Raw genomic sequence first — 22923 nt, 5'->3', positions numbered from 1 at the left:
CTTAGTGACTGAAAGGGAATGGTTATTTATGCAGATGCTGTTTAAGGTTAAATAAGTTATAGACTAAGGCATTTTCATGGGATATAGCATTAAAGAATATTTGTGATCTCAGTGGGAGCTGTTCTAGGGGAAAGGTAGATTTTTGGGCTATTAATGTGTATGACTCTAACCTTAACCTATCTTAGAGAGTATTCTGTATGTTCTTATTAGAAGATTTAATCACAAACTGACAGCTATTTAGTGTCTATCAAAAGCTCACTTAAAGTATCAGATATGAGAAGATAGTTTAATGAATATTTTAATTATGTATTCATCTAATTTCTTGTATTAGGTCTTCAGAGAACAAAAGTATCAAGATCATGTCACCTCAGTCTCCCCCAACATGAAAATGCCTGTACTGATTCTGCTTTAATGATATGCCGTCTGTCTATAAATAGATCTATAAGCAACATCATTTGAATGATGTGCATTTTCTAAAATTATGTTTGAAACTATAGTCCACTAGGTTCATTGTTCTTTTTTCAAGTACATACAGTTCAGATACAAAATTTACATGTTTTCTTCTTATCAGAGATGAAAACTTACAACTCTGGAAGCATGGACCCAAATTTGACACTCATTGTTTATAATTTGCTGATATTATGAATTTGATAGTGTCTGTTTCAGTTGCCTATTGTCATTTAACAAATCACTCCCAAACTTAGTGGCTTAAAACAGCATTGATTTATTATTTTTACAGTTCTGTGGGTCAGGAATTTGGTCAGGGCTTGGCTAGGGGATTCTTCTGCTCTGTGTGGCATCAGCTGGGTGCATTCACTCAGCTGGTAGCTGGGCTGGAAGGAGGCTTCACTCACATGTCTGGCACTTTGGCGTGCCTCCAGGTGGCCTCTCACCAGCATGATAATTTCAGGGTATTCAGATTTCTTACGTGGTCTCGCTTCCAAGAGGGAGAAAGGGGAAACTGTTAGTCCTCCTGGTCTGTGGAACTTCAGAATGTCACTTTTGGTCACTGTTGGTCAAAGTAAGTCACAAGGCCAGCCAACACTCAAGGAACTCGGGTATAAACATCATATCCTCATGGGTGGAGTGATGTGTACAGAGAGAGGGAAGGACTTGATGGCAGCCATCTTTGGAGGCTATTATGTGGCCATACCAACTAACTACCACAGTATCTTTTTTAGTGGACTGTTTATTTTCTTATTATTGTACTGCAGATTTCTTTTATATTCTGGAAACAAGTTATCAGATATTTGTCTTGCAGATATTTTCTCCAAGTTTGTGGCTTGTCTTTACATTTTCATAACACTGTCTGTGGAAGAACAGAAGTTCGAAATTCTAAGTGCAATACCTCAATTTTTTCTTTTATGGTCCATGCTTTTTGTGTCATATCTAAAAACTGCCTAACTCAGGTGTTGGCAAACTACAGCTGATTCAGCCCACTGCTTGTTTTTGTAAAATAAAGTTTTATTGGAACATAGCTATGCCTGTTTGTTTCCATGTTCTCTATAGCTGCTTTCATGTTACAGGACAGAGTTAAGTCTTTGCAGCAGAGATGATATAGCCCATAAAGCCTAAAATATTTACTGTCTGACCATTTACAGAAAAAGTTTGCCAACCTCTGGGCTAACCTAGCATCCCCAAAATTTTCTCCTCTGTTTTCCTTTAGAAATTTTATAGTTTTGTATTTTAAAATATTTAAGTCTATTAATTTTTAAAAAAATATTTATTTATTTGTTTATCTTGGCTGCGCCAGGTCTTAGCTGTGGCATGTGGGATCTTTTAGTTGCAGCATGCAGGATCTTTAGTTGTGGCATGCGGACTCTTAGTTGCGGCATGCATGTGGGATCTAGTTTCCCGACCAGGGATCAAACCGGGCCCACTGCATTGGGAGCTCGAAGTCTTATCCACTGGCCCACCAGGGAAGTCTCTAGGTCTATTAATTTTTATATAAGATGTGAGATGTGCGTTGAGGTTCTTTTTTTTTTCTTCCCTGTATGGATTGTCATTTGTTATAGCCCTAGTTGTTATAAAGACAGTCTTTTCCATTGAATTACCGTGGTACTTTTGTTGAAAATCAAATCAATTGACCATAACAGATATATTTCTGGACTGTCTCTTCTGTTCCATTGATCTGTATGTTTATCCTTATATCAGAATTATAATGTCTTGATGACTATAGCTCTATAGAAAGTATTGAGGGACTTCCGTGGCAGTCCAGTGGTTAAGACTCTGTGCTCCCACTGCAGGGGGCCTGGGTTCAATGCCTAGTTGGGGAACAAAGATCTCGCATAAAGCATGGCACGGCCAAAAACAGAAAAAAAATTGCAGGTCAAGAATAAAAAGATCTTCATTAAAAAAAAAAAAGGAAAGTATTGAAATCAGGTAGTATAAAATTTCCAGCGTTCTTTTTTTTAGAATTATTTTTAGCATCATAGGTTCTGTGCATTTCCATATAAATTTTAGAATCAGCTAACCAGTTTTTATTTAAAAAATCCTCGTAGGACTTTTTTCTTTTTATTTATTTATTTTTGGCTACGTTGTATCTTTGTTGCTGCGTGGGCTTTCTCTAGTTGTGGCTTCTTTGTGGTGCACGGGCTTCTCATTGCGGTGGTTTCTCTTGTTACGGAGCATGGGCTCTAGGTGCAGGGGCTTCAGTAGTTGTGGCTTGCCGGCTCTAGAGCACAGGCTCAGTAGTTGTGGTGCACGGGCTTAGTTGTTCTGCAGCATGTGGGGTCTTCCCGGACCAGGGCTCGAACCCGTGCCCCCTGCATTGGCAGGCGGATTCTTATCCACTGGGCCACCAGGGAAGTCCTGTCTGGTGGGATTTTAATTGTGATTTATGTTAAATCTATACACTAATTTGAGGAGAATTGATGTATTAACATTGATTAATCTGATCTTTGAAAACAGTATACTTCCATTTATTGAGGTCTTTGATTTCTCACTTGGTGTTTTGTATTTTTGAGCACAGAATTTTCCATTTATTTTGCTCTATTTATCCTGTATCTTTTTTTTTGATGCTAATGTAATTGCTACTGTTTTGTTAATTTATTTCTAATTATTAATTGCTGCCATATAGAAATACAATTAAATTTTGTATGTTGACTTTGTATCCTTCAATTTTGCCAAATTCAAAGCAAATTTAGTTTCAGTAGTAGATTCTTTGGGATTTTCTATATAGCCAGTCCTGTCACTTGTGGACAAAAGACAGTTTTGTTTCCTTTTTTTTTTTCATCTCTAGGCTTTTATTTCATTTTCTTGCATTATTGTACTGACAGTACAGTGCATTGTTGAATAGGAGCGGTGAGAGCAGATGTTCTTGCCTTGTTCCTGATTTTAGAGGGAAAGCATTTAGTCTTTCATGATTATGTATGATATTAGCTTTAGATTTGTTGTATATTCATGTCTTAGGCTGAGGACGTTCCCTTCTGTTCTTAGTTTTCTGAGTTTTGAATCATGAATGGTTGTGGGTTTTTCCAGAATTTTTTTTGCATCTGTGAAGATGATCGCTTATATTTTAGTCTGTTGATATGTTGAATTATATTGATGGATTTCTTTTTTCATAATGAACTAATATTGCATTCCTGGGATAAATGCTATTTGGTCATGATATATATTCCTTTTTGTATATTGCTAGATTCATTTTTCTAATATTTGGTTAAGATATTTTGTGTCTATGTTCATGAAAGGATATTGGTCTGTAATTTATTTTCCTTACAGTTTTTTTTTGTCTGACTTTTATATCAGAGTTATGCTGTCCTCATAAGATGAATTGGGAAGTGTTTTCTCTTCATTTATTTCTGGAAAATTTATATATTATTGTTATGATTTCTTCCTTAGATGTTGGTAGAATTTACCAAGGAAGCCATTTGTCATGGAACTTTCTTCGTGGGAAGATTTTAAATTATGAATTAAATTTTCTTAATATATTAAGAGCTATCGTTATTTAATTTCTTGAGTGAACTTGGTAGTTTGTATTCAAACTTCCAAGGACTTGGTACATTTTATCAAAGTTGTAGAATTTATTGCCATAAAGTAGCTCATAATATTCTCGTATTATCCTTTTAATATCTGTAAAATTTCTAGTGCTGTCCTCTTTTCATTCTTGGTATAGTTACTTTGTGACTTCTCTCTCTCTCTCTCTCTCTCTCTCTCTCTCTGGCCAGAAGTTTATTCAGCGCTATTGAAATTCTCAAAGAACTACATTTCAGTTTCATAAATTTTCTCTATTGCTTTTTTTTTAGTTTCATTTCTTCCTTCTAATTCCTTTGTGTTTAATTTGCTCTTCTTTTTCTACTTAAGGTGGAGGCTTAGATTATTGATGCAAGACTTTTGTTTTCTAATATAAACAGTTTATGTTTTATGCTGTAAGTTTTTCTAAAAACTGCTTTAGTGGTATCCCACAAATTTTGATATGTTCCAGTTTACTTTTAATTCAATTAAAAGTGTTTTTTAATTTCTCTTTTTAATCTTTGGGTTATTTAGAATTGTGTTGTTTAATTTCCAACCTTTGATAATTCTTAATCTATCTTTCAGTTATTGATTCTAACTTAATTCTGTTTTGGTCAGAGAAAATGCATTATTTAACTTAAATTCTTTTAAATATTTTGAGCTTTGTTTTATGGCCCAGAATATGGTCTTTCTTGGTGAGTGTTCCATGTACCCTTGAAAATAATGCATTTTCTGTTCTTGTTGTGTAAAATGGTCTATAAATATCCAATTAGGTCGTCAGTTGATAGTATTTTCAGGTTTTCTATAGCTTAGTGATTTTCTGTTTTCTTGTTCTGTTGATTAATAACAGAGGAGTATTAATGTCTACAACTGTAATTGTGGATTTGTCTAATCTCCTTACAGTTTTGTCATGAATTGGTCCTTTATCGTTAAGTAGTATCCCTCTTTATCACTGGTGATATTCCTTATTCTGAGGTCTGCTCTTTCAGATATTAATACAGCCATGCTGTCTTTCCTTTCCCTCCTTTTACTTTTAGCCTATGTCTTTGTATATAAAGTAAGTGTCTTGTGGATAGCATACGATTGGATTTTGTTTGTAAAATTTGATCTGATAATCTCTACCTTTTAATTGGGTGTTTAGGTAATTTCTATTTAATATAATCATTGAAAGTTTGGATTTAAACCTACCATCTTGCTAGTTGTTTTCTATTTTTGAATCTTTTTTGTTTATTTTTTCTGACTTCTATTGAATTAATCATTTTTCATAATTTCATTTTATCTAACTCTTGGCTTATTCTGTATATTTGTACATACACACATATTTTTGCGGTTGCTCTAGGTCATGGTTTCTTAACCTTGACACTGTTCGTATTTTTGGTTGGATAATTCTTTGTTGTTGGGTCATGGAGGGGATACCTGTGTCCATTGCAGGATTTTTAGCATCCCTGGTCTCTATCTACTAGATGACAGTAGCACCCATTCCCCACCCCCAGTTGTGACGACCAAAAAAGTTTCTAGACTTTGCTACATGTCCCTGAGGGGGCAAAATTGCTCCTGGTTGAGAACCCCTACTCTACGGTTTATTTTATTTATTTTTATTTTTTGGCTGCGTTGGGTCTTCTTTGCCGCACACGGGCTTCTCTCTCTCTGGTTGTGGTGAGTGGAGGCTATTCTTCATTGTGGTGTGCAGGCTTCTCATTGTGGTGGCTTCTCTTGTTGGGAGCATGGACTCTAGGCACGCGGGCTTCGGTAGTTGTGGCACACGGGCTCAGTAGTTGTGGCTCACAGGCTCTAGAGTGCAGTCTCAGTAGTTGTGGCACACGGGCTTAGTTGTTCTGCGGCATGTGGGATCTTCCCGGACCAGAGCTCAAACCTGTGTCTCCTGCATTGGCAGGCGGATTCTTAACCACTGTGCCACCAGGGAAGCCCCTACTCTACGGTTTAAAAGATATATCTTTCACTTATAATAGTTTTTTTCACATTTTTTAAAATCACATTTTTTCTTTAAATAATATTATACTACTTCATGTGTCATGTAATACCTTATATACAGCATAGTTCAACAGCTATCTTCCATCTTTATACTATGTTGTCATAAATTTTATTTCTATGTATGTTATTAACACTACATTATCATTTTTTGCTTTAGTTCGTGTTTAACCTTCTAAAATCAATAAAATATGAAAAAATAGTCTTTTATTTTTACCTTCTCTTTCTAATGCTCTTCATTTCTTTTTTGTAGATCCAAATTTTCACCTGGGAATTTTCACTGCTGCCTAAAGAACTTCTTTTAACATTTCTGGTATCTGCAGGCAGTGAATTCTCTCATTTTATTTGTCAAAAAATTCCTTCTTTCTTCCTTCAGTTTTCAAAAATATTTTTGCTGGTTATAGAATTCTATGTTCAGCTCTTTTTTCTTTCAGTACCTGAAAGGTATTATATTCAATATTGTCTTTGGCTTGTATAATTTTCTGAAGGTAAGGAAATTTTAATCTTTGTTATTTGTATGTAGTCTTTCTTTTTTCTCTGTCTTAGAGATTTTTATCTTTGTTTTTCTACAGTTTGAGTATGATATACCCGTGTATGTTTGTTTGTGTGTGCGTGTTTTGGTATTTATCATGATTGGGGTTCTCTGGGATTTTTTGCTCTCTAGTTTGTTGTCTTAGATTCATTTGGGAAAATTCTTGGCCATTATCTTTTTATGTATTTCTTGTATCTTATTATTTTTGTTTTCTTCTCCTGGGGCTCCAATTAAATGGATGTTATACATTTTGATATAGTTCCACAGCTCTTGGATGCCCTGAAATGTATTTTTCCTTCAGTTTTTTAAAACTGTGGTTTCATTTTGTATTATTTCTATTGTCCTGTCTTTAAGTCCACTGAGTCTTTCCTGATCTGTGTCCAGGCTGCTGTTGAGGCTGCCAAAGAAATTTTTCTTCTCTAATGTAAACAAAATTTCTTTTGTTGTTTCTAGCTTTTCTATCTTACTTTTTTAAAGTTGCCATGTCACTGCTGAAAATTTCCATCTTTTTATGCATGTTATCCATCTTGTCTACTAGATCATTTAACAGTTATTTTAGAATGTTTGATAATTTCAGTTAATGAATCAGTCCTGAGTCTGTTGATTATCTCTTGACAAAGTGTTATTTCTTCTTGCTTTTGTGGATGCTTCATAGTTTGTGATTTAATGCTCATCATCATGTACAGAAGAATAGGAGACACTGAAGTGATCCTCTTCTCTCAGGCTGTGTTTGTCAGAGGTTGAGTCAATCTAATCTTGAAGTGAGGTGGGTTTGGATTTTGTGGCCATCATTACCTTCAGTGTACCACAGGCTTCACATTTCTCCATTTGGCTGCTGTTGCCTTGTGTTTAGAGTGTGGCACGTGGTACTACAGGATTTTTCTGTGATCCTGTATCACCCTCATCTTTCAACAGTCTTTGCACATCTGTTTGCAGAGGGATTTCATGTTACTGTTTTTCTCCCAGTGATAGATTATTGTTGCTTGTTACCCAGTGCTATGCTTGTGGTGTTGAGGCTGCCAAAGAAATTTTTCTTCTCTAATGTAAACAAAATTTCTTTTGTTGTTTCTAGCTTTTCTATCTTACTTTTTTAAAGTTGCCATGTCACTGCTGAAAATTTCCATCTTTTTATGCATGTTATCCATCTTGTCTACTAGATCATTTAACAGTTATTTTAGAATGTTTGATAATTTCAGTTAATGAATCAGTCCTGAGTCTGTTGATTACTTTATCTCTTGACAAAGGGTTATTTCTTCTTGCTTTTGTGGATGCTTCATAGTTTGTGATTTAATGCTCATTATCATGTACAGAAGAATAGGAGACACTGAAGTGATCCTCTTCTCTCAGGCTGTGTTTGTCAGAGGTTGAGTCAATCTAATCTTGAAGTGAGGTGGGTTTGGATTTTGTGGCCATCATTACCTTCAGTGTACCACAGGCTTCACATTTCTCCATTTGGCTGCTGTTGCCTTGTGTTTAGAGTGTGGCACGTGGTACTACAGGATTTTTCTGTGATCCTGTATCACCCTCATCTTTCAACAGTCTTTGCACATCTGTTTGCAGAGGGATTTCATGTTACTGTTTTTCTCCCAGTGATAGATTATTGTTGCTTGTTACCCAGTGCTATGCTTGTGGGACAGGGCAGAGTTCTGTTTTGTTCTGGTGCAGACTCAATCCTGGTCAGGCCCTACATTCCTGGGTATCAGTGGTAGGACTTTCTTAGCTTTCCTGCTTTCTCTTCCCTGTGGTGGTCAAACACTCATACATTTGTGGTTGGTCTTGGGCAGAAATATCCTTTCCCTCCCTTGTAGTAGTACATCTCTGTTGGTATTGGTGCAGGATCCTTTGCCCAAGACTTTTTCCTCTCCCCCTCCCCTACAGTGGCAGAGGGGTTTTTTTTGCCTCTACTTTCTCATAGCATCAATGTGTCTTTCTTTGCCTGTGTCTGGGAGCTTAAGAGTGTTTTCTCCCCATCTGGGAGAGGCATTTTGCTTCTGTTCTCCTCTGAAGCAGTGGACTTTTGCCTGGACCCTGGGGTGAGAGGGTTTTCTGTCCTTCCCCCAGTGGCTCTAGGCTTTTGCTCTGTGTTGGGGACGGGTTGGGGAAGCAGGCAGAGCTTCAGGCCTGTACTCATCACCTTGTACACACTTGCTTCAGTGATGAAGGGCTTTCTCTGGTTTCCTGTCCTACCTCTAATCTTTCTTGTGAGAATCTGATTGACGCATGTAGAAGAACTTGCAATTGAGTGTAAACTCTCCTTGTGTCTGGGGTTCTCAACCATTCCTAACTGACATAGTAGTTCATACTTGGTCTTAAAGAATTTGTTAAAATCTTAACTGATTTTTTTTTCTTACATACGTGTATGGAGGCCACTTCTTCTGATGACCTGCCAAAGGTAAAACAGTTTGTGTGTACAGCCTCTCCCTGGAGGAGTTTGTCCCTCTTTGGTATTAAATTACTTGGTTGCCTTCTGACTTCAATTCTTTATTAGATTCAAGAGAAGTTTTGATTTTATAAATCTGGCTTTTTCTCACTAGGGTGGGAAAACATTCTTTTGTGGCTTTCTGCATTCTAGGTGGAAGTGGAACTACTTAGAGTTCTTGACAGGGTTTGCTATTTCAAACTGCTGCTTATTCGGATCCCTCTTGAATGTTTTCTCTTGCCTTCATTTGCCTCTTGAGCACTTTGTCATTTAGGATTGAACCCAAGGGACTACTTCCTCCATGAAGCTTTTCCTGATCCCACTAAGTAGAATAGAACATTTCTTGAATTGTACAACTGCTTTGCTTCTTGTACAGCTGTATTTCATTTTTGCAGACCCGTTGAAACCTTCATTGAGGTTGAGCTTTGAGGTTGAATTTCAGAATTCGAGACCTCTCAACCTGAGAACTGTCCTACTACTTTCAAAGTTTATGGCTGTATGGTTGATAGATTTTAGGTAGGATCATAAAGTAAACTTGAGATAAAGAAATATACAAGAGAACTTACACTTATTAATATAATAAAAATTTGTGAAATCATACCACATAGTTTCCTGTGTACAGTTATTGCTCTTGAACTAAATTATTTTCAGAAATAAGACTTAAATTTGTAGAATCTAATTTCTTAGAACTATGGGCTTGGTTACACAAGCTAGTATATATTCACACAATGAAATATCATGGAGTTTTAAAAAACAGTGATAAAACATATCCTAACATGGAAAATCTGCAGGATATAATGAGTGAAAAAAAATAAGGTGCAAAACTGAATATTATGTGTAAGAAGGCAGGAAGAATAAGATTATATTTGCAGTTAAGTGTATTTGCATAAAGAATTACTAGAAGGATATACATACAAGAAACTAATAAAAGTGGTGACCTGTAGTAAGCAAGGACAACGTGAGCTGCAAGTGGATGATATACAAATGAGACTTCTCAAACATGTTATGTTCCTTTTTACATCATTTTGATTTTTGATTCATGTGAATGTAGTATATATTAAGAAAAGTTAAAGTTAATAAACATGATGTGAATCTTAAAAGATAACAGGAAGATTTGAAAAATACTTTAGAGCTGATAAGATATGTTGGCCTATGAAATAAAAATTGTGTGTGAGATACCTTTGTTTTACATAAATCAGATTTTACAGATGAAAAGGTAAATACAAAGCATGGAGAATTGCAAAGATCAAGGTTTTATGAATCTGGCTCTAGATGAATAAATATATAGAAAGGCTGGTTTTCTAGCATGATTAGAAAGGTTTGGGGTCTAGACCCAATGTGGATGATCCCTCAAAGCAGAAAGGAGCATTGTGTTTAGGCAGCAACTATAACAGAAACACAGAGTGCTGAGAGTGGACTGGGGAACAGTTTCTTACTCATGAAACTACTGGGCATATCCTTGGAAACTGATAAAATGTATCTAACTATTGTCAGGAAGAACAGGAGATGAGAATACCAAAGAATATTCTTATTACAAATTAAAACATATAAAGAAACAATAATTACATTACGTAAATAGGTTATAGCCCAGAAATCAACCTTATTGTAGACAAATGAAATGTATAAGAAGAAATGTATAAATCAAGGGGTGGTTTACTTAATTACTTAATGTTGTTAGGAAAACTGGCAATTTGGAATACAGGTCAGTTCAGAGTTAAATCTCTTTCCATACATCATTTGGAATGAAGTATTCAAATAATTTAGCCCACAGAAAAGTGAAAATCAGAGTATTTATCTGTTATCGAGAAATTCCTAAGCAAAGAAATAATAAAAGAAGTGAAAAATGCACCGATGGATAAATCTGGCCACGTGAAAAGAAAAACTTTCGTATTGAAAGCCAGCGATAGACTGAGAAAATGTTAAAAGTAGATGAAAGACATGGTATTTTTACAATATAAGTGGTTAAGGAAAACATAAAACTCCTTTCCCATTCTACCCCAGGTGGGGCTGGAAGAGGGAGAGTTGCACACTTGGGAACAAAGGCAGTGTGCGTTACGGGAGAAGGATCTGATTAATGACATAGATAGCGTTCAGTGTCTAACTAAATTTGAAGACCTTAATATTATAGCAGGATCAGTCCACGTGATTGTGTGTTTTTTCTCTAGCATGTGATTGAATTGACCCAGGATTAGGAATTTGAGAGTGGTGAAGTGGAAGAAAGAAAATAACGTACTTGGTGGACTGATAGCTTGGGTGACAACCAAGATTTTGAGATTGGTGATAACACAGAACTGGAAAGATGAGTGTAGGTAGAGTGCATCTAAGGGATTGAGACTGGACCCCGGTTAGAAAAGATAGAGTGGAATATTGAACGACAAAGTCAAGAAGAGGGTAGGACAGCCAGATGGCATGACCATGAGGGAAGGGATGGGACTGCTTGTGAGATAGGGTCTGGAAATGTTACTGTGGACAAGGTTGATTCCTATGGCCTTAGTCTTCACTCTAGAGGGTTCTTTTCAAGAGCCAGATTTAGCCCAGTGGTTGAAAGTAGTGTTCAGTGATAAGGTTGAGGATGTAGAGGTCTTTTGTTTTACTATGTAAAAGGGGTTTCCAGAGGTCCCTGTGTAAAAGGTTGGAAGGAAGGGCGGCAGTTGGGGAACGCATGCGGTGACTGAGACAGCAAAGAGAACACTGTGGGCATGAAGACAAGAGAAAAGGTAGTCACAATGGTTTATGTTTAGAATAAAGCCCAAGGGTGACAGGGGTGGGAGCCACAGGTAGAAGTAACTAGCAAGATTCCTGAATTGACCTGTGGTGTAATGATTGTCTCTGGAGCCTGATCCACTGTGTCTTTGTAATCTAAAGGGAATATTAGTGAAAACTTAACTCTGGGTGGTAAAACCTAAAACAGTTAGGCTTTAAATAACGAAAAGCCAGTAGGGCTCACATTTCTTAAGCATTCTCTGATGTCTGCACAGTCCCACTGTTTGGAGTTAGCTTTGAGGTAGAATGGGAAGATACAGCACTACCATTAATTTAGGAAAGTCCACAATTTGTCACATCCTACTGCCAAGGACCCAGGAATGAATGATAGCCATCATATTGGGTGCTTCTTTATCATAGAGGTATCTTCTGCTGGAAATCCTGTTTCCTCCTACTGTTCCATTTTACCTGAAACTGGGTACTGAGGCCACTGCTGCTGGGGTGACTTCAGCAACTCTGATGAGTGAGTCAGTAGCTTAGGTCTCTTGCCTCCTTGAATTACCAATGCAAAGCCCAATTTGCTGCATACCTCCTTTGGGGATCAGAACCTTTTTAAAGCTAGTAACTAATTACTGCTTATCAACTTTATATTTGTTTACTTACTTAACCTTTATTCTTTAATTTCAGTTTTTAAAATCTGTGGTAGGGACAAGAATGGGAATTAGAATTTCTTGAACAACGAAAGCATCTGTATAAGAATCTTTGTATGCTTACAGGGAAACAATGATGTGTCACAGTATCTAAAATCTAATGTATTCAGTAGAACAAATGTCTCTTTTCTCCTACTTTAGATCTAATGGGATGTAACTGGAACCGACTCTGATGATAAAAATCAAGGACCATCAGGCAAGATCAGGCAGTAAGAATTTTTGCTTCCAAATGAAGACACCGACATTTAGAACTTCTACTTATTCTAAGGTATTCGAGGTACAGTTTTACTTTAATTTGACTCCTTGACAGTCATTTTATAATGCTGATTTCTATCTATATAGATTTCATAAGTTTAAAAGTTTTTATGTTAGAATGGTTAGCTTTTGGGGAAGAGGCCACCCCCCCCCGCACACACACACATGTTCCTCCAAATCTGAGAAGAGATTCAGATTTTAAAGGGAGGTCATCCTTATAATTAGGAAAGCATGTCAATTATAAGAAATATAATGGACTTCCCTGGTGGCACAGTGGTTAAGAATCCACCTGCCAGTGCAGCGGACATGGGTTCGAGCCCTGGTCCAGGAAGATCCCACATGCCACAGAGCAACTAAGCCCGTGAGCCACAACCACTGAGCCTCCATTTTAGAGCCCGCCAGCCACAGCTATGAGCCCGCGTGCCACAGCTACTGAAGCCCACGCGCCTAGAGCCCATGCTCCGCAACAAGAGAAGCCACTGCAATGAGAAGTCCGCGCGCCGCAACTAGAGAAAGCTGCGCACGGCAAGAACCAAAGCAGCCAAAACTAAATAAAGTAAATAAATTTATTAAAAAAAAAGAAGAAACACAAATGTAAGAAAATATATCAAAATGTTCATTAAAAATAAAGAAATACACAGTGTAGATTAACACTCAGTATAGAAGAACTGGAATAAATAAATGTCAATTTAATAATTATTTTATTTATGTCATGACCCTCTGAGATGAGCAATTGAATTCAGCACTCTAACCAACTGTGCTTACGTGATCTTAGTGATTGTCCTTTAGTTTGATCTGGAAACCTCTCTTTCCTGTTTTCCTAAACTTACTGTTAAGAGTTTTCTATTCACCAAGAAATGTCACTTATACTCCCTGTAGACTGTTTCTATAGGACCTTGGGGATCTGACGGGTTAGTTTCACTTAGATCAGAAAAACCAGACATGTAATTAAAGAGTCAAATGATACTTCCAAATCATTGGGTGGCTGTCCACTTTAAAGACTACATAAGACAATTGAAAACAATCAAAGGAAACATAGTATCAACAGAAAACATAGTGGTCTCTATTATTCTAAAATACATATAAATTTCAAAGAGGGTACAGTTAGTTTGGTGTTTATTTAAAAACAAAATAATTTCGTGTTAATTGTATTTTTCCAAATAGGCAGAAAGTATGGAAAGATAATTATTTTTAGGGACAGTCAGAGTTGGTTGGTTCTCTGTATACATTATAGAGGTTTGTAAATTAATTTTGCTAGATTATAGAGAAGATGAAAATCTGAGAAAAATGTATCACTTATTACTTGGATTTTAAATTTCATTTTATTCTGTTTCGGAAGAAGAATATGTAAAACAGTAAATTCTAAAATATAAGAATCCATATTGAAAAACCTAAGACTGCTTCAGTTAAAATAAATGAATTACTTTCTAGAAGGTGGTGGTATAATTGAGCAGTTTTTGCCAAAGAAAAGTTACCTCGAATCAAATAGCAGATGAAAAAGAGGTTGTTTTGATGAGAAGTTTTAAAACTTCTCTGGCAGCTATATTGTACTTTTCAAAAATTTTTTGGTGTCAGTTTGAATCAAATGGTAATGATATTAAATATATAATTTGATTTATTACCAGAATCATTTTCCTTTTTAAAAAATTTGGGGGGCTTCCCTGGTGGCGCAGTGGTTGAGAGTCCGCCTGCCGATGCAGGGGACACGGGTTCGTGCCCCAGTCCGGGAAGATCCCACATGCCGCGGAGCGGCTGGGCCCGTAAGCCATGGCCGCTGAGCCTGCGTGTCCAGAGCCTGTGCTCCGCCATGGGAGAGGCCACAACGGTGAGAGGCCCACGTACCAAAAAAAAAAAAAAAATTTGGATGTACTTTATTTTTTGGCTGTGTCAGGTCTTAGTTGCGGCACGCGGGATCTTTTGTTGCAGCGTGCAGGCTCTTAGTTGTGGTGCGTGGGCTCCAGAGCTCATGGGCTCTGTAGTTGCGGCACACAGGCTCTCTAGTTGTGGCACGCAGGCTTAGTTGCCCCGTGGCATGTGGGATCTTAGTTCCCTGGCATCCCCTGCAGTGCAAGACGGATTCTTAACCACTAGACCACTAGGGAAGCCCCTCCCTTATTTTTTAAAGCTATCTTTCCTTCTTACTTTCATTTAACAACATTAGTTGAATGTTCAGGCTGTGCGAAGAATAAGTCTAAATATGTGGAAGGATATAAATTATTCTATAACTTCATTATGAATGAAGTTGAAGACATCTTTCACTCAGAATGTTTACTCTGGGGCTAGGGAGGCTAAATACTCTCATCTGAAAACCATTTAAAAGCAATTTTGAGGACTTCCCTGGTAGTGCATTGGTTAAGAATCTGTCTGCCAATGCAGGGGACACGGGTTCGAGCCCTGGTCCAGGAAGATCCCACATGCCGCAGAGCAGCTAAGCCCTTGCACCACAACTACTGAAGTCCGCGCACCTAGAGCCCGTGCTCCGCAACAAGAGGAGCCACCACAGTGAGAAGCCCACTTACCGCAAAGAGTAGCCCCCGCTTGCCGCAACTAGAGAAAGCCCATGCACAGCAACGAAGACCCAATGCAGCCAAAAATAAAAAAATTAATTAAAAAGAAAAAAAAGCGATTATGAAATGAGCACATAAAAATCATAGTTTAGTATTCCTTTCTAAGTAATACAGTTAAGTTCTGTATTCAGATGTCAACAAAAAGAGAGTAGGAAATTCTGATCAATTGAATTTTGTGACTAATTGGTTGTGGTTGTTACTCATCTATGGTTCTACTTGTGAAAGTGCCATATAAGCAAATTAGGTTGCTTAGATCCTTAAATTAGGGATTTCTATTCATCAATTTCTTATATTGCCCCGCGCATTTGCAAACTAATATTTGTCATTTTCCCTTTCAAAAATGAAGTAAAAATTTCACAAACTTGTGCTCAGAAGTTTTATATAATACATTTTGACAATATTTTCTTTCTTTTTTTTTTTTTTTTTTTGCTGTACGCGGGCCTCTCACTGTTGTGGCCTCTCCCGTTGCGGAGCACAGGCTCCGGACGCGCAGGCTCGGTGGCCCTGGCTCACCGGCCTAGCTGCTCCGCGGCACGTGGGATCTTCCCGGACCAGGGCACGAACCCGTGTCCCCTGCATCTGCAGGCGGACTCTCAACCACTGCGCCACCAGGGAAGCCCTCTTTTTTTTTTTTTGACAATATTTTCTTAAAATTTTTTTGAGAGGATTTTAAGATTTTGAGATAGTGGGATTTTGGTTTTTTGGGAAGGGGGATTAAAACAAAACAAAATCAGTACGAGTTACGGCCCTAGAACATTTGTAAGGTGATGTCTTGGATTATAGTTTACATTAAGTTAAAATAGTACCTTTTAAAAATATTTTGTTTGGACTCACAAAAACATTTGAAAACATTTCAACAAGGTATAATTGAGGGAATAGGTATTCCCTTGCCACCATGATTTTCTCTGTGGTGTGATGGAAAGAGCACAAGCTTTGGCTCTTCTACTTTCATGCTACCCTGAGGAATTGAATTAATATTTGTCTTAGTTTCCTTTTCTTTAATAGTTACTTTTTAGACTTTTGATGAAAAATGAAAAAAGTGTATAAAATTATATAAAATGATGCTTTTCAGTGTTAGATTAATGCACATTATTGCTAAAGATAGAGAAGACCACACTACTGAAGTATCATTCACAGTTATCCTTCTCCTAGCAAAAAACAGGTCAACTCACACTACTACTGAGAAGCTTGTCAAACCAGTTTCAAACTTAACGACAAATATTATGCTTGGAGAGAAAGTAAAATGAGCTTTTGGCAAAAATCCCTTATCAAAGGCTTACCATCTGGAAAAGCAATTACTGTCATGTGCATGCTAGCAGAATTTTTTGTTTTTCAGTTGGATGAAAGCACTGATGTGCTGAGGACATACCAGCACTTCATAGAGATGTGTTACTGTTTAATCACTGAGAAATCCACACTAACAGAAGAGTTTTTTTGTTGATATTTTGTTTTATTGTTGCTGTTGGTGGTGGTGGTGGTTGGTTGGTTTTTTAAAGCCATTGTTGTCTGGAAAAGTTGCATTGGTTCCTCTGATCAAAACCCAACAACTTTAGCTGTAGGAGAGGGTGCACTTGGTCTGTGAATAAAAGAAATTGCACCAAGATATAAATTTATATCCTGCTTTTTTCCAGAGGAAAAAGTTTGGCATTTAGTAATGTGATTTCTGGTTGTGATTTAATGTTGAAAAAAACCAGTAAAAATTGTGGATGTAAGCAATTTTTGGCCACTAACAGCGTGTCTTTTTAGGATTTTGGGAAGAAATGGTCAGCAAATACAGGATCCTGCTTTTCCACAGCGATGTATGCTAGCTGTGTAGGGTGACAGGGCTTTACATGTTTGTTAATTTGTTTTTTAGTAAAATAAGAAGAATGTTTCTTTACCACTGATAATGCCATTTCTATGATTTCAAGGAGGCATAAACTTACATTTACTTTTTCAAATAGTCAGAACTTATAACTTCATATTCACAGTATCATGAATTTCAATGTTAAGGATGAGGTATAAGAATTTTATAAAAGTCTGAATTATGATGCAAAATAATTCTTATCTAAGAGTTTGACCATTTCCCCACACTTGATGATTTTATTGGGTTATCAAAGAAAAAACAACCAGTGAATTTTTATTGTACATGTTTAAAAACCACATCTAAATTTTGAAATAGAACATGAAGAAATACTTTCCAGAGCCAAAATGCCGGCAGAGAATATATTAGGAATCTTGTTGCTCCAGTCTCTCAAATTGAAGCATTTAACATCCAGTTTTGAGTGGGATATGCTCTTTTTTGGACATTGAATGGAATGCTGAAAGTAGACTTGAGAAGGAAATATTTCTATAATTTCTGGGTCCATGTTCAATCATAATATCCAGAATGTATTCAATATAACACAGTTGATTTATAATTAAGAATTAGGCATTTTTAGTTTAGTAGAAATAAAGAATAAGAAAGGAGCTAGTTGAAATGGAAAGCAGCTTATGGCTAAAGCTGGTTCCAGAGCAGGGGCCTTGAACATCTTGCAAGGAAGCTATCATAGGGGGTGGCAAAACAACGAAGGTGCTTACTTGAATGGGCTCTGTCTGGCCAGAGATGAGACAATTTGAGCATTAGTAAGTATAACTACAATATATAATCAATCACATCCAATATGTTTAAACTGATGAGTTCATGATGATACTTTAAAGAACTCATTCATTTTCTTTGGAGTATGCTAAGAAACCAACTATACCTGAATGTGACCAGTAGTTGAGGAGAGGAAGTTTCTTTTCTCAGGTGTATTCTAGTTAGTAGTATTCTGTTTACAGTTAAGGGGTGATAAATAGAACATTACCATTTCATAATGAATTCCAGGACATAAGCAAAAATCATCAGTGGCTGCTAACATCATAGGAGGAGGGACAGTCGGACATTAGGTTTCTCTTAATGAAAGTTCACAATCCTTTCTGTGAAGTATCGTTGCCAAAAAAATTGAATTTGAATCTAAATCTGATCAAGCCTGTAGTTCCAATTACCAATTTACAGGAAGCATAGAAGACAGGGAAACAAGTGAAATGATACCATGGAGATGCAGTCAGCAGAATCTAGACTATGGGGAAGTCTTTGGGACACACAACTTGGTTTTTTTTAACAAATAAATTGTGAGGAACAAGACAAGAGAAAAGAAGGAAGAAAACTGAAATTAATAGCAATGTTTGGACTTAATTTGGGTCCAGATTTTAATAAATAAACATTTATAAAATAATCAGGGAAATTTGAACACTGGATATTTTTTTTTTTTTTTTTTGCGGTACACAGGCCTCTCACTGCTGTGGCCTCTCCCGTTGCGGAACACAGGCTCCGGACGCGCAGGCTCAGCAGCCATGGCTCACGGGCCCAGGCGCTCCGCGACATGTGGGATCTTCCCGGACCGGGGCACGAACCCGTGTCCCCTGCATCGGCAGGGAGACTCTCAACCACTGCGCCACCAGGGAAGCCCTGGATATTTTATATTAAGAAATTATTGTTAATTTTTAGGTGTGATAGATAACAGCATGTAGTTATATTGAAAAAAGAGTCATCTTTTAGAGATACATATTGAAATGTTGATGGATGCAAGGATTTGTCTGGGATCTGCTTTATTATCAGGAATAGAGGGAAGGCTGTGGCTGGGGATGAATCAAGATTGGCCATGAGTTGATCTTTGTTTAAGCTAGGCACTTGTGGTGTTGGAGGGTGGGGTGGTGGTGTAATTCTTGATATTATTCTCTAAGCTTTTTTGAAAATTTCCATAAGAAAAAGGTCCAGAAATTTACATTTTCTCTTTCTTGGCTTATAAGAATACAATTGAACTATGTGTATTTAGCAACCTGCCGAATTTTTATTTCTAATAATTTCTTGAGTCTTTTGGGATATATATATACAAAACCATATTGTACACAAATGACAGTTTTACTATATAGTGCTTACTGTTTACCAGGCTCTATTTTAAGCACCTATGCGTATTAACCCATTAGGTCCTTGCAAGCAAGAGCTCCAGTGAAATGGACATTAACTTGCCCAACGTTGTGTAGCTGGTATGTGGCAGAGCTGGGATTTGAATCCAGGCATTCTAGCCCTAGAGTCTGTGCTTCTCTGTTTGTTTGTTTGTTTTTGCGGTACGCAGGCCTCTCACTGCTGTGGCCTCTCCCGTTGCAGAGCACCGGCTCTGGACACGCAGGCCCAGCGGCCATGGCTCACGGGCCCAGCCGCTCCGCGGCACGTGGGGTCTTCCCTGACCGGAGCACGAACCTGTGTCCCCTGCATCGGCAGGCGGACTCTCAACCACTGAGCCACCAGGGAAGCCCGCTTCTCTGGTTTTTATATCTCCTTATAAGCTTTATTTTTAACCCCTCCACTCTAATCCTTGTATCCTTTCTTTTGTTTGTTTTAGTGTACTGGCTAGAATTTAATCTTTTAAATGCCAGTTTTCATTTGTAATTTTGATTTTGGAAGTTGTCTTAATATTTAGTGAATCCAGAGTCCAGTCAAATTTACTCCTTTATAAATACAAGGTACTCACCAAGAAACTAAGAATTGACTTAGTATGAAGCTAGAAGCCAAAGAATAAAGTGTATCGCTATTTAAAGTTGCCAAGACATGGAAACAACCTACATTTCTATCTAGAGAGGAATGGATAAAGAAGGTGTGGTACATATATACATTGGACTACCACTCAGCCATAAAAAAAGAATGAAATAATGCCATTTGCAGCAACAGGGATGCATCTAGAGATTATCACACTAAGTGAAGTAAGTCAGACAAAGACAAATATGATATCACTTATATGTGGAATCTAAAAAAAAACGATACAAATGAACTTATTTACAAAACAGAAATAGACTTACAGACATAGAAAACAATCTTATGGTTACCAAAGGGGAAAGGTGGGGTGGGGGATAAATTAGGAGTTTGGGATTAACAGATACACACTATTGTATATAAAATGTATGTATTTCAGAATACATATTATATATATATATGTGTGTATATATATCTGAATCACTTTGCTGTACCCCTGAAACTAACACAACATTGTAAATCAATTATACTTCAATTAAAAAAAGTAGAATAAAGTGTATAGTAACAGCTTCTAGTTTTTTTTTTCAAAATTAGATTTATCTCCTGATCTGCAAGCAGCCTATTCCTGGTCCGTTTGACTTTGAGTTACTTGTTGATTCCATTGGTCCTATTTGCTGAATTTCTCTGTGACTCTTTGATCTTCTTCCCCCGACCCCCACACCTGTCATACAATTACTTCTCATTTGACTTTACATGGGTTCCATGAGATAAAATCAGGGGAAGCACTTAGCACACTGTCCAGCACATAACATATATCTAGTAAATATGCCTTTTGGTTTAAGAGAAAGCTACTTCACAGTTTTGTTTTAAAAATTGCTCTTATTTCTTTAATTAATTTTTTAAATGGGGAGAGGCGAATATGGCGTAGTTACTTTAAGAAGCCCGAGGCCTGGGACGTGGGGGAAAAACTGATGATAATGTGCTGTGGTGGTTTAATGAGTATCTTTGTGTTCTCTGTAAGGCACTTGCTTATAATAGTCTCTCAGTTTGAGAAAGATTTCCGAGAGAGTTGGATGCCAAAATAATACTTCTCTACTAGGGAGTGAGGTAGGAACAATTTAGGGGAAAATGTAACTTGTCCCAACTCCATGGGATATTTACGTTTCTCTTTGGCCAGCAGCAAAATACATTATGATGTTGTAAGATAGCTAAGCTTCATGAAAGGAGGCATATACGCTTCAGTAAGGAGGACAATTTTTGGTTTCACCCTCAAGAGAAAGAGATTGTTCATAATTACAGATAACCTTTTCCTGAAGTTTGTGGAAGGTGACCATCTGAAAACTTGGTGTAGCTAGTTGAAAGCTGTGCTATTTTTCTGTCTTTCACTGCCTTCCTCCCTCCATCCCATGTGCTTGTTATTTTGTATAGCAATAAAATGAAACAACCTTTTAACATATCTTTAATGGTATTTTTGGAAATTATATTAAACTATTTGGAAACTGAAGGTTGTAGAGGCACAAGAATTTCTTCCATTTTCCAAATGACACAATATAATTATTCAATATAATTATTGAATGGCACAGCTATTGAAATTGAATAACCAGTTACTTGACTGTTTTGCTTTTATGGACTAGTTTATTGGTAAGAAATAAAACATATTTTTTGAAGAATAAAATAAATGTGTGTGGTGGAAACTCACTCTTCTATCTGATCATGAAAGCTTTGAGTGGAAAGATGAAATACTCTCCAAACTACACCTGGATGCTATGGAAACCAAAAGGTGATATGCAAGATTAAGCACAGTTGAGAGGTGCTCAGTTTAACATCTGTCATCAGTTAGTTGGTAAAGGCCTGGAACCATTTATTGTTCTGAAGATGATCTTAAATGAGGAGGCATAGCTAAAGTGGTCAGTTACAGAGTATGGGATCAGTGAATTTAAGAGAAAAGAAAGCTGATAGGAGAAAACAAAAATGTAATAATAATAATAATAATAGCTAATATGTAGTGTTTACTATGCAGCAGGCAATGTGATAGACACTTAAAAATATATATTTTCAGATACTATCCCAGTAACCCTATGAAGTGTAAACTGTTATTACATAGATACGTATGCAAATAAAAAACCGCATAGCAAAATAAAACACCAAAAAAAAATTTTTTTGTAGGAGGAAAATGAATCTTAATAAGGTGTACTTTGAAATTAACTCACAGGAGAGCCAGGATTCCTCCATCTCTTCATCTTGGAGTGAAACCAAAAGCTTGAGTTCAGAAACTGATTTTTAATCAGAATTGAAAAGGAAAGCGAATTCTAGTTTAAACAAGCTGCAAAAGCGTGGATTTGGGAAAACCAGGGATTTAGGGATTTTGCTAGTTCAGTATAATTTTATGATATGATAGGGCTCCTGAAAAGTTATTGTAGTCACTAATTATTAGTTGGAGTATAGTGTCTCATACAAGAAAAGTCATAGCTCTAACATGCTAGTCAAATCACATTTTACTGTTTTAAGGAGGGATGCCTTATTGGTTTTGAAATGGTGTTTGATATGGAGTTACTTTCAAGTATTTTTATCACTTTAACCTCCTTCTTCAATTAAAAATGAACATGGAAATGAATTTAAATAGCTATTAATATTTTCGAGAAATTTTGGACATTGCTTAGAATTAGAAATTCCTTATATTATTAAAAAACACTCTGCCTATTACAGGTCTAGCAGTGTAAACTAAAATTAGGTTAGGTGTAAGATTGAGAACGTCTGACCTTACTCTTCATATATGGATGCGTTTCCTGCTAGTAAAAATTGAAAGCCTGAAGTATAGTGTAGGACCTGTATTGCTTGTAACGTGGTTTATTTAGTTACTTATAAAGCTTCCATTTAAATTTCGGATTAAGTATACTTTTCCAAAGATGTCTTTTATATCTATTAATATATTTACTAGTGTTACTAGTACTCCTCATTCCTTTGTGTAGATGCACATTTTGATCTGATATTCATGTAGATCCAAATTTTGATCTGATATTCTTTTCCTTCTGCCTAAAGAACATTTCTTTAAAAAGGTGTGCAGGGGCTTCCCTGGTGGTGCAGTGATTGAGAGTCCGCCTGCCGATGCAGGGGACGCGGGTTCGTGCCCTGGTCCGGGAGGATCTCACATGCAGTGGAGGGGCTGGGCCCGTGAGCCGTGGCCGCTGAGCCTGTGTGTCTGGAGGCTGTGCTCCGCAATGGGAGAGGCCACAACAGTGAGAGGCCCGCGTACCGCAAAAAAAAAA

The 22923-nt window shown here is 37.1% G+C and overlaps 1 protein-coding gene across 5 annotated transcripts in view; it reads left to right on the top strand.

The window, feature by feature from the left end:
• Positions 1-22923, top strand: part of NCOA1 (nuclear receptor coactivator 1) — a 251137-nt gene that overhangs the window by 48309 nt on the left and 179905 nt on the right. For 4 of the 5 annotated variants that reach the window (XM_024764475.1, XM_024764480.1, XM_024764477.1 and 1 more), the window contains exon 2: positions 12446-12572. The gene's annotated coding sequence lies outside the window, so the exon portion shown is untranslated. Of the gene's footprint in view, positions 1-12445; positions 12582-22923 lie in introns of all 5 variants that reach the window. The other variant, XM_024764476.1, reaches the window with a different exon arrangement.

The sequence above is a fragment of the Neophocaena asiaeorientalis genome, unplaced genomic scaffold (assembly GCF_003031525.2).
Source record: "Neophocaena asiaeorientalis asiaeorientalis breed wild unplaced genomic scaffold, Neophocaena_asiaeorientalis_V1.1 scaffold345, whole genome shotgun sequence".
Taxonomy (NCBI): domain Eukaryota; kingdom Metazoa; phylum Chordata; class Mammalia; order Artiodactyla; family Phocoenidae; genus Neophocaena; species Neophocaena asiaeorientalis.
Note: the sequence above shows the minus strand (reverse complement) of the source record. Positions and strands in the feature narration are given on the sequence as shown.